The sequence below is a fragment of the Brassica oleracea genome, chromosome C5 (genome assembly GCF_000695525.1).
Source record: "Brassica oleracea var. oleracea cultivar TO1000 chromosome C5, BOL, whole genome shotgun sequence".
Lineage (NCBI taxonomy): Eukaryota > Viridiplantae > Streptophyta > Magnoliopsida > Brassicales > Brassicaceae > Brassica > Brassica oleracea.
The window spans coordinates 37,931,422-37,941,292 of NC_027752.1; positions in this window are offsets into that span (position 1 = coordinate 37,931,422).

Consider the following 9,871-nt stretch of genomic DNA (forward strand, 5'->3'; position numbering starts at 1 on the left):
TTTTTTTTTTTTTTTTTTTTTTTTTGCTGATGAAATTGCTTCGACTGTAATTTTTTTTTTTTTTTTTTTACTAACCTGTTGTGGTTGTTGAAATCACCGCATAACTTTACTATTTATCAATTTAACCCGAAACTTTGTTTTCCTTTTGTGGTGGAAAGATCCAAGAGGCTGGCCCAATATCACGTGGGCTATGCTTTATTCTCTCTAGTGCGCGCACGTGGCCCCTGGGCCCCTGGAGGGGGAGAGTGGTATCGAATTCAAATCGTACTTTTTTGGTTCCTTTGTCTGGTTTCAAATCGCTGCAAAGTCTAAATCCTATGAAACGTAAACGTAATCGAAAAAAAGTTGAATGGTGGTTATCGATTCTCATTATTTTCTTAGGATATCATGATCATCTTTTTTACAAAACATGTTGACAATTATGAAAGAAAAGATATCAAAGCTAGCTGGTCGTGAATATAATGTTGATGGTTGTGAGTTAGGTATATTGTGAGGTCTCCCAATTAGTAAAACAACCACTAGAATGAGATTAGAAAAGATGACTTTTCACAAAAGTATTGGAATGGTTTATCACCGTGATGGCCTAAATCTAGCAGTTCGATGAAAATGCACTGCAAGTTTGCAGTATATTTCTTGTTGGTATGAGCTATACTATACGTTGACTGAACCAAAAATATACCATATACTGTATATTAGTTGTTTGGGATTAGCGCTCACACAAATAAATCACAAAATTTATTATACGCACGTCTCGACTACCCGCTGAATCTAAAGCAGTAGGAACTAGGAGTAATATTGATCCACTTTGATACCTTGCATTAAAATGTATAATCCGTAGCATTGTATATATTATATATCCAGTTATATTTTATCACACAACCAGAGTAGTCATCTTTTTTTTTTGTATAATACTAGAGTAGTCATCTTAGTGACTTTAGAAACTTGTTTGAACTCAACTTTAGTCTAAACTTTATCTTTTACTATCCGAATTAAAAAAATGTCCTCTGGAGAGAATCCCTGGCTCTCCCCGTCTGGTCTAGCTTCCGTCCTGAATCCGTCGTCGTCTACTCCTGGTGGATCTCCTCCCCTCAAGCCCCTTGACCCCCCTGACCCCCATCCCTTGGCCTTTGGTGACTTTCCCCCCCCCCTTTCCTCTTCCCCTGCTAAATCTTCATCTCCTATCACTATTCATTCCACTGTTCACCCTCAAACCTTTTTTCGATCTACTATTTTGCCAGCCAAAGATCAAACATCTACTACCACAAATCTTCCTTTTGGCTCTGATGTTACCATGGAAGATTCTGTGGATCTCACCAAAACTATTTCTAGATCTGAAACTATGGCAGTCTTAAAAACTGTTGGACCCCTTCTCATTGTTCTTCCCCCCAAGCACTCCTCCCCCCTCCTTACTAACCATGCCTCTGCTCCACCTCGTAGCTTCACTTCCTCCTCTCTCCCTCCCCCTCCGTTGATGCCTTCCCTCCCACCTGTCCCTCCACGCTCTACTGAAGCTATGCGCCCCGCTATTCCTTCAGCCTCCACAGAAACCCAGAACCCCGACCCTCCTACTAACCAAACTAAAAAGACTAATACCCACTCTAAACCCCTACCTCATCAATCCCAAACCTATGCTGCAAAAGCAAAACTTCTTTCTGATCGTTCCCTAAAGCGGTTGGCTCCTACTACCCTCTCCTCTGATGGCAAGCCTCGAGTCCATATCCCTGATGTAGTCTTCGAAAGAGGCGCTGCTCTGCATAAAGAATATGTTGTTGGGTCATTTTTAGGTAAAATGCCTGATTATGGTTCTATACAAAGTGTTCTAAACTACATGTGGGGTAAAGGCTCAAAGCTTGAAATTCATCTCCAACCTTTGAAGCACTCCATGTTAGTAAGAGTTCCAAATGACTACATTAGAACAAAAATATTGGAAAAAAAACTTTGGTATGTGGATACCTCAATGTTCTATGTCTCGCAATGGGGCAGCAATGCATCAGAAGCCTACCCGGAAATAGCCTCAATTCCACTCTGGGCTCACCTCCGTGGCATTCCTTTTGATCTGCGCACAAAAGAAGGTCTAAGTCATGCTGCAGGGTTAGTTGGAGAACCCATAGAGACGGATGACTACACCAAAAATGTCTCAAGCTTGAACATAGCGCATGTAAAAGTTGAGGCTGACCTTACCAAGTTACTTCCTTCTGAAGGTGAACTAGTAAGAGAAAGTGGCGAGATCATTACTGTGGGAATTGATTATCCTTGGGTGCCTCCTTCATGTACTCACTGTCGCCGTATTGGGCACATAATAAAGAACTGTATCTACCCCCCTGCGAAGGATGAAGCTCCCACTGAGGATAATGGTGGTGCACCTCCACCTGCTCCTATTCCACCTGCTCCAGTTCCATCTGTTAACCTACGGGGTTATTCTTCAAATGTGACGATGGAGCCTCATACTACAGAAGGAGATAATCCAGTTGAAGCGGTACTCATATCAGCCAATCCTACAGCTGCTACTTCTCCTCAGCTAGATAGTGACTCTCAAGCAGCTGTCGACTACATAACTGATACTCTTCTCCCCTTCTCTGATAATGTGATGCCCACTGTTCCTGGTACAATTGCGTTAAATAATCCCCCTGCCCTGCCTTTCACGTTTTCTACCCTCCCTCCTATCTCCTTACCCTCCAACTCACCTTTATTACCTGTCCATACCCTTTCCTCCTCCACTCCTCCCCCTTCACCTCCATCCTCTCCCCTCCCTCAAAGCCTCCCTACCCTCTCCTTCACCTCTGACCCTGTCCCTGCCTCTTTTGTTGTCAGTCTTGCAGCTGTGCACGCGCCCTTATCCAACTCTTTTATAGCCAAAAAGCAAGCCGCCTCTTTTAACTCCCCTCTTATTTCCCTCCCCCTTCTTTTTTTGATAAGTCTTCTGCTTCTTGGAAGGCTTCAACCACCCAAATAATATCCCCCTCCATACCCCCTTCGTCCCTTACCACCTCAAACCCATTTTTTTCCTTAGCTCTCATTAACCCTGAGGACTCCATCTCTGCTGGTACTCCTCCTCAACCCTCCCTATAAGTACTAAACTATCTTTTTGGAATGTCCGTGGCATTAATGATCCGGACAAGCACTCGCCATTTAGTCAATGGCTGACATCTCAACATCTCATTTTTGGTGCACTTTTGGAAACACACATCAAGGAACAAAATTTGGCTTCTCTAATGCAAAAACTATGCCCGGGTTGGAGTTTCGCTTCTAATCATGCCTCTGATGAAGATGGACGTATTATCATCATTTGGAAACACCCTGCTGTCATAAATCTTTTATACCAAACCCGTCAAACCCTTACTTGCGAAGTCACGATAAGCTCTTCTCTGAAGTTTGTATATACAGCGGTGTACGCAGCTAATACGGTTGCAGAACGAACAGATCTCTGGATGGACCTCCTAACAACCCATCAAACTCTCTCTCTAGATGCTGTTCCATGGGCGGTGGGAGGGGATTTTAATCAAATCCTTCACCCATCTGAACACTCCTCTACCTCAGCAGCCGCCTTCACTCCTCCTATGATTGATTTTGCTGACTGCCTCTTGCAAGTGGGCTTGTTTGATCTGCGCTTTCAAGGGCCTTTAAACACTTGGTCAAACAAATGTCCCACTCAACCTATTGCGAAGAAACTTGATAGGCAACTGGTAAATCAACCTTGGATCTCCACCTTTCCCCACAGCCTAGCTAATTTCCATTCCCCCAACATCTCAGACCACTCCCCTTGCATCCTCGATCTAGCCTCCCCTTTACCCATAGCTGGTACCAAACCCTTCAAGTTTTTCAACTACCTTACCAAACACCCAAAATTTGTGCCTACTGTGGAGGACTTCTGGATTCAGGCCGATAGCATTGCTTCCACTCTCGGAGAGCTATGCTAGAAGCTGAAACAAATAAAACGAGTGCTCAAAGATTTAAATTTTGTAAATTTCTCTAAAATTCAGGAGAGAGTGATTATAGCTAATAGTTTGTTGCAACTTGTGCAGGCAGAAGCTCTTCAGTCACCTACTATTTTGTTGTTTGAAAAGGAGAAAGAGCTCCATGATAAATGGGAATTTCTCAGGGCCATTGAGGAGGCGTATTTCAGGCAAAAATCGCGTATTAATTGGCTAAGTGAAGGAGATTTAATTACCTCTTACTTTCATCGGATATGGAAGGTCCGTTCTGCGGTTAATGCCATCAGATCCTTTATTCTGCCAAATGGTACACTGATCAGAGACCCTGTTGCTATGGGTGAGCTTGCAATCTCACACTTTAAGAGTATTCTAGCACCAGACGTCCTTCCGATCACGATCTCCACTCCCCAATGGTTTGCTTCTATTCTGACATTCCGTATCTTTCCTGAACAAACCGCCACTATGTCTGCTTTGCCATCACCAGAAACAATCACCAAGACCCTCCTCAGACTCAACCCAAATAAGGCTCCAGGTCCCGATGGTCTCACCTCTGGCTTCTTTAAAGCTTCTTGGGCAATCATTGGCCATGAAGTCCTCTCCTCCATTGGTGCTTTTTTCTCAACTGGTTTCCTGCCTGCAGTTGTAAATTCCACCATCCTCTCCCTTGTCCCCAAGCATCCGGGTGCCTCAGCCGTTACTGACTACCGCCCTATCTCCTGCTGCTCCACCTTATACAAAGCCATCTCAAAAATACTTGTTGCCAAGCTTAAGCCCATTCTTTCAGAACTTATCCTTCCCAACCAAACTGCTTTTGTGCAAGGCCGTCTTCTTGTTGAAAATACAATCTTAGCCACTGAGGTAGTAGATGGCTACCACAAGCAGTTTGGTCCTCCCCGACTCACCTTGAAAGTTGATATAGCAAAAGCGTTTGATATTCTAAATTGGGACTTCCTTTTCATCTGCTTGAGCACTCTACAGATCCCGCCAATCTTCATTCACTGGTTGAAAACTTGTGTATGCACTCCATCTTACACAATCAGTTACAATGGGGCTGTGCAAGGATTTTTCAAAGGGCGTCGTGGACTTAGGCAAGGTGACCCTCTCTCTCCTTACCTATTTGTTGTTGCTATGAACTGTCTCTCTCAGCTTTTGAACAGAGGTGCAGAGGAAGGGAAATTCGGCTATCATGCTAAATGCTCATCCTCAAAGCTCACTCATCTTTGCTTCGCCGACGACCTCCTTATATTCACGGACGGCAAACTGAGCTCTGTCCAAGCAATTCTAGCTATTTTGGATGAGTTTGCTGCGCATTATGGCCTTAAGATCAGCCTCCAAAAAACCTTGTTTGTGTCTTGTGGAGTCCCTCAGGATCAAGTTGACATTATTGCCCAGTCGTGTCAGCTATCTGTTGCCACTCTCCCTGTCCGTTATCTAGGCGTCCCCCTCCTGTCTCAGAAGCTATCTATGCACCATTGCACCCCGCTGATCCAACTCATCAAGAGCAAAGTAAACTCCTGGAGTGCGCGCACCTTGTCATATGCAGGAAGACTCTTACTGCTGAATACGATTATCAATGGCATCACTAATTTTTGGACCTCAACCTTCATTTTACCCAAAGCCTGCATCACAAAGATCGACTCCCTCTGTAGCTCTTTCCTTTGGCATGGCTCGTCTAAAGCTGGCCATTCAGCAAAGGTAGCTTGGGAAACTGTAACGCTCTCAAAGGATGAAGGAGGATTGGGCTGTAGAGATCTAAGAGCCTGGAACAAAGCCTGCACACTAAAACTCATCTGGCTTCTCTTTAAATCCTCAGGCTCCATATGGGTTGTGTGGTTCATCGAAGAAATCCTTCGAGGTGATCTCTCTAGATTCTGGGTAATAAAACCGAAGCAGCGTTTCCCATGGCTGGTCAAAAAACTGCTTGGTCTTAGGAATTTAACTTTCAACTGGATCCATGTCAGAGTGGGCTTCGGAGTCTCTGTGCGATTCTGGTCTGATAACTGGTCTCATCTGGGTGCTATTTCAGCGTTCTTGTCACCCTCTATCTCCAACTCAATGGGCATTCCTCAAGTTGCTTCCCTCCAAGACATCTACCAGAATGGAACGTGGCGAGTTAGACCTGCAAGATCCGATAAGCAGGTTACGGTTCAAGCATTACTTTCATCTCTCACTTTGACGACAGAGCCGGATTCTATAATTTGGAGTGTAGACAATACAGTTTGGAAAAAATATAGCACTGGTGGAATTTACAGATTACTCAAGAATCATGGCAACAAAGTACCTTGGAACCACATCATTTGGAGTAAAGGCGGAATCCCAAAGCACAACTTCATGGCGTGGCTAGCTACTCTCAATCGCCTCCCAACTAAAGATCGGCTCCTACAATGGGGTCTGAATGTGGACCCAAATTGCCTGCTTTGCTCCACTACAGCTGAATCGCGTGATCACCTCATCCTCGAATGCTCTTACTCTGCCTCTCTCTGCCATAGATTCTCCATGCGCCTTGGTCTAACCATGCCGTTGTCTTGGGGTTTGATGATCTCGGCGTTACTATCACTCACGGGGCCAGTGTGGTATAAGAGATTATGTTGCTTGGTTTGGAAGCTTGCGATCTACTCTCTCTGGGTTGAGAGGAATTCGAGACTCCATCGTCAAAACTACCGTTCGGTAGACTCCTTAGCTGCGACAATGGATCGAACTATTAGGAACAGAATCAACAGCCTTCGTGATGCAAATCCTGTTGCAGCTTCTACCATGTATCAATTCTGGGTTCAATCCTCCACCTAGATTGCATCACTGGAAGGTAATAGAAAGCGACTATTCAGTAACGTAACCCCGTTTTTGGTCTTATTTTGTAACTTGATGTGTTGTTCACTGGGCTGTAGCCCATAACACTAAGGCTTGGCTAGCCTGTTTTATTTTTTTCTCATGCTTTAAATAGAAAAAAAGTTGAAAAAAAAAAAAAAAAAAAAAAACTTTAGTCTAAACATTCACAAGATTGAATTATATACCACTCCATACTATTGCGACGTGCATCGTTATATGCAAACTTAAGTGTTTTATTTACTCGTACATTAAACAAAAATCATAAATAATATAGAACGAGGATAAAAACTGTGTTTTATGATTTGGGGGAATTTGGTTTCTCATGAAGATCATGTATATGTAAACATCTATACACGACGAATGGTTCCTTGGAAGTTTTGCCTCGGAATAAATGTTTGGTCTTGTTAATGTGGGTGTACCAGGCTTCTTCGGTAGCTGTCTGTTTCGTGTTTGTGGATGTTTATGATATCTATCTCGAGCTGTTCTTGGTCGAGTCAATCATAAAAAACGGATCAGCGGAGAGGCCAAAATTACTGGCTTTTTACTTTCGTTTTACTGTGGTTCTTCCCTTTGCGGCAAGCGTTGGTGCGGATTAGTTGAGACCTCCGAAGAACGGCTTCTGCCTGTTATGTCTGTCACTGTGTCGTGTTTATAGGTTTTTAATTTTTATTTTCTATGTCTTTTTGTTGTCATTATACTTCTGTCAAAAACTAAAAAATCCACTAGACTATATTTGCGAAGTGATTTTGCCACATGTTATCTCTACAATCAATTTCACAAAACAAATATGACATGGTTACTAAAATTGATGACATGGCTTCCGGGAAAATATGACATGGATAATTTCATTTAGTGTTGATTTATATTTTTGGCAAACTTATTAGAATATGGTAATAATTCATATATTACATTTAATATTGATATCTTTTTATGGTAAACTTTTTTAAAATATGGTAATAGCTTATACATTATCTATAAAATAAATATATTCATAGATAACATTTCAAATTTTGAAATATTATTATTTTTGTATAATTATACAATTTGTATTACTAAAACTTTCAAAACTTTTTACAATTTTTAAAAAATTTAAATATCTAATCGTAAGATTATTAGTTTCTTATATATCAACAAATTTTGTAAATATTGTTTAGGCTAAATTTTTTTATAATTATACAATTTTATATCATTTTTATTAGTTTTATACAAATTGATTTAATACATATCAAATATATATTAAATATTAGTAAGAAAATAGTAAAATGTATAATATTTAATAAAATTTAATTTTAAATATAAGTTAGGTTTAAAAAAATTGCTTACTGCACATGGTGCAGGAAAACACCTATTGGGTAATAATAATCTTTATATTTTTACCCCCAAAAAATGTATACACGACGAAAACTAGCTTTTCCTTAACAAACGGTGAGCATGCATATATATAAAGCTGTTAAAAGATTTGTAGAAAACTCAAACCTTTGTACTCTTGTTCTAATGTAAACCAGCTGAACCATAACATACAAAATAATGAAACCAGATAGCTCATGGCTGAACAAAATCTTCTTCTTTTTTGTTTCCTGAACAAAATCTTAAAAGTCGTAGGGATGAATTTTGATTATTCGGTGATAGTGCAACCCATATATATTTAACGTATAATTTATATTTCTTCAAAAAGGAACAAAGTGTTTAATAAATTTTGTATTTTGAAACAGAAATTTTAACCAAAGAACATAAACGTAAAAATTTTAACCAAAGAACATAAACATAAACATAAAAAATTTTAATCTGCCGTTCAAAAAAGAAAAGAATATTAAGGGTCAATTACAAAAATGCATTACGGGCCGCGTCGCGATTTCACGTTAAGTCACTGCTATTGTCACTCGTTGTTATTGAATTATTTTTCCATTTGTTCGCTTTCGAGCTCTAATCATATACTAATAAGTAATAACCGACCTTTTTTGCATAAAAGTTCGTAACCGACCATTGTGTTGAACATTATGACACAAAACATTCAAGCATGAGCACAAAAATGTTCAACTTACTGCACCCACGTACTGGGCCGGCTCAATACCGTTAAAGGCCTTAGGACAAAAAATATTTTTTTTATCTTTTAAAATTTATATGTAAATAATGTTTAAAATGTTTTTAATTTGTAATGAAAATAAAACTATATACATTTATTTATTATATTTATAATTTTTTATATATAAAAATATAGATTTATAAAAAAATTAGATCCCTTAATTAGTATTATATGGAGGGACACGGGCTTGGACCCGGAGCGGTCGCACCGCTTGTCCCCTAATGACCCGGCCCTGCCCATGTAAGTAAAATTTCAGTTTTAAAAATTTATGACTAGTATGCCTGGGACGGATCGGGTATCCAGATATTTTTAAGGTATCCAGATCCGGATCCTTATTCAGCGAATCCATAATTTTACTATCCTTATCCGGATCCGGAGTTCTCGGATATCCGGGTGTCGAATATCCTTCTAAAAATTGTAATATCCTTAAAATAAATAAAAATAAAACTTACGGATCCGGATATCCGGACTTAAAAATCAAGATATCCGAATCCGGATTTGACGGATCCAACATTTTACTATCCGGATCCAGATTCGGCCCCTCCGGATATCCGGATTTTCGGATCGGATTTGGATCGAATCCTGATATCATAAAAATCCCAGAGGCCTAATGACCGGTGCATGTGATCGTTTTGATGCATGGGGAAAATAAGAAGAAAAGAAAAACATAAAAAAAAAAGTGAAGGTTCTGTGGACGCTTGACCTCTTGTTTTGGTCTGATTTCTGACGAGATATGATTGGATAACAACAAACATAAACATGCATCTAATCGCACTGGAGTATACTCTTCTTTCCGCTAAGAATCCCCTTCAGAACTCAAAACCAATAATATATCACCACGTGGCAAATGAAATCCAGTTCAGCTAAGCCATCCAAAAAGCTACCAACGTGGCGGGATACGGAACCAGTAGTATCCTCAACCCAGAATGACCAAATAACCCTTCACTAGATATCTCTGGTTTCAAAATTACATAAAATCTGGAATTAACGTAGGGGTAACATCGTAATTTAAAAACCATCATTCTTCGCC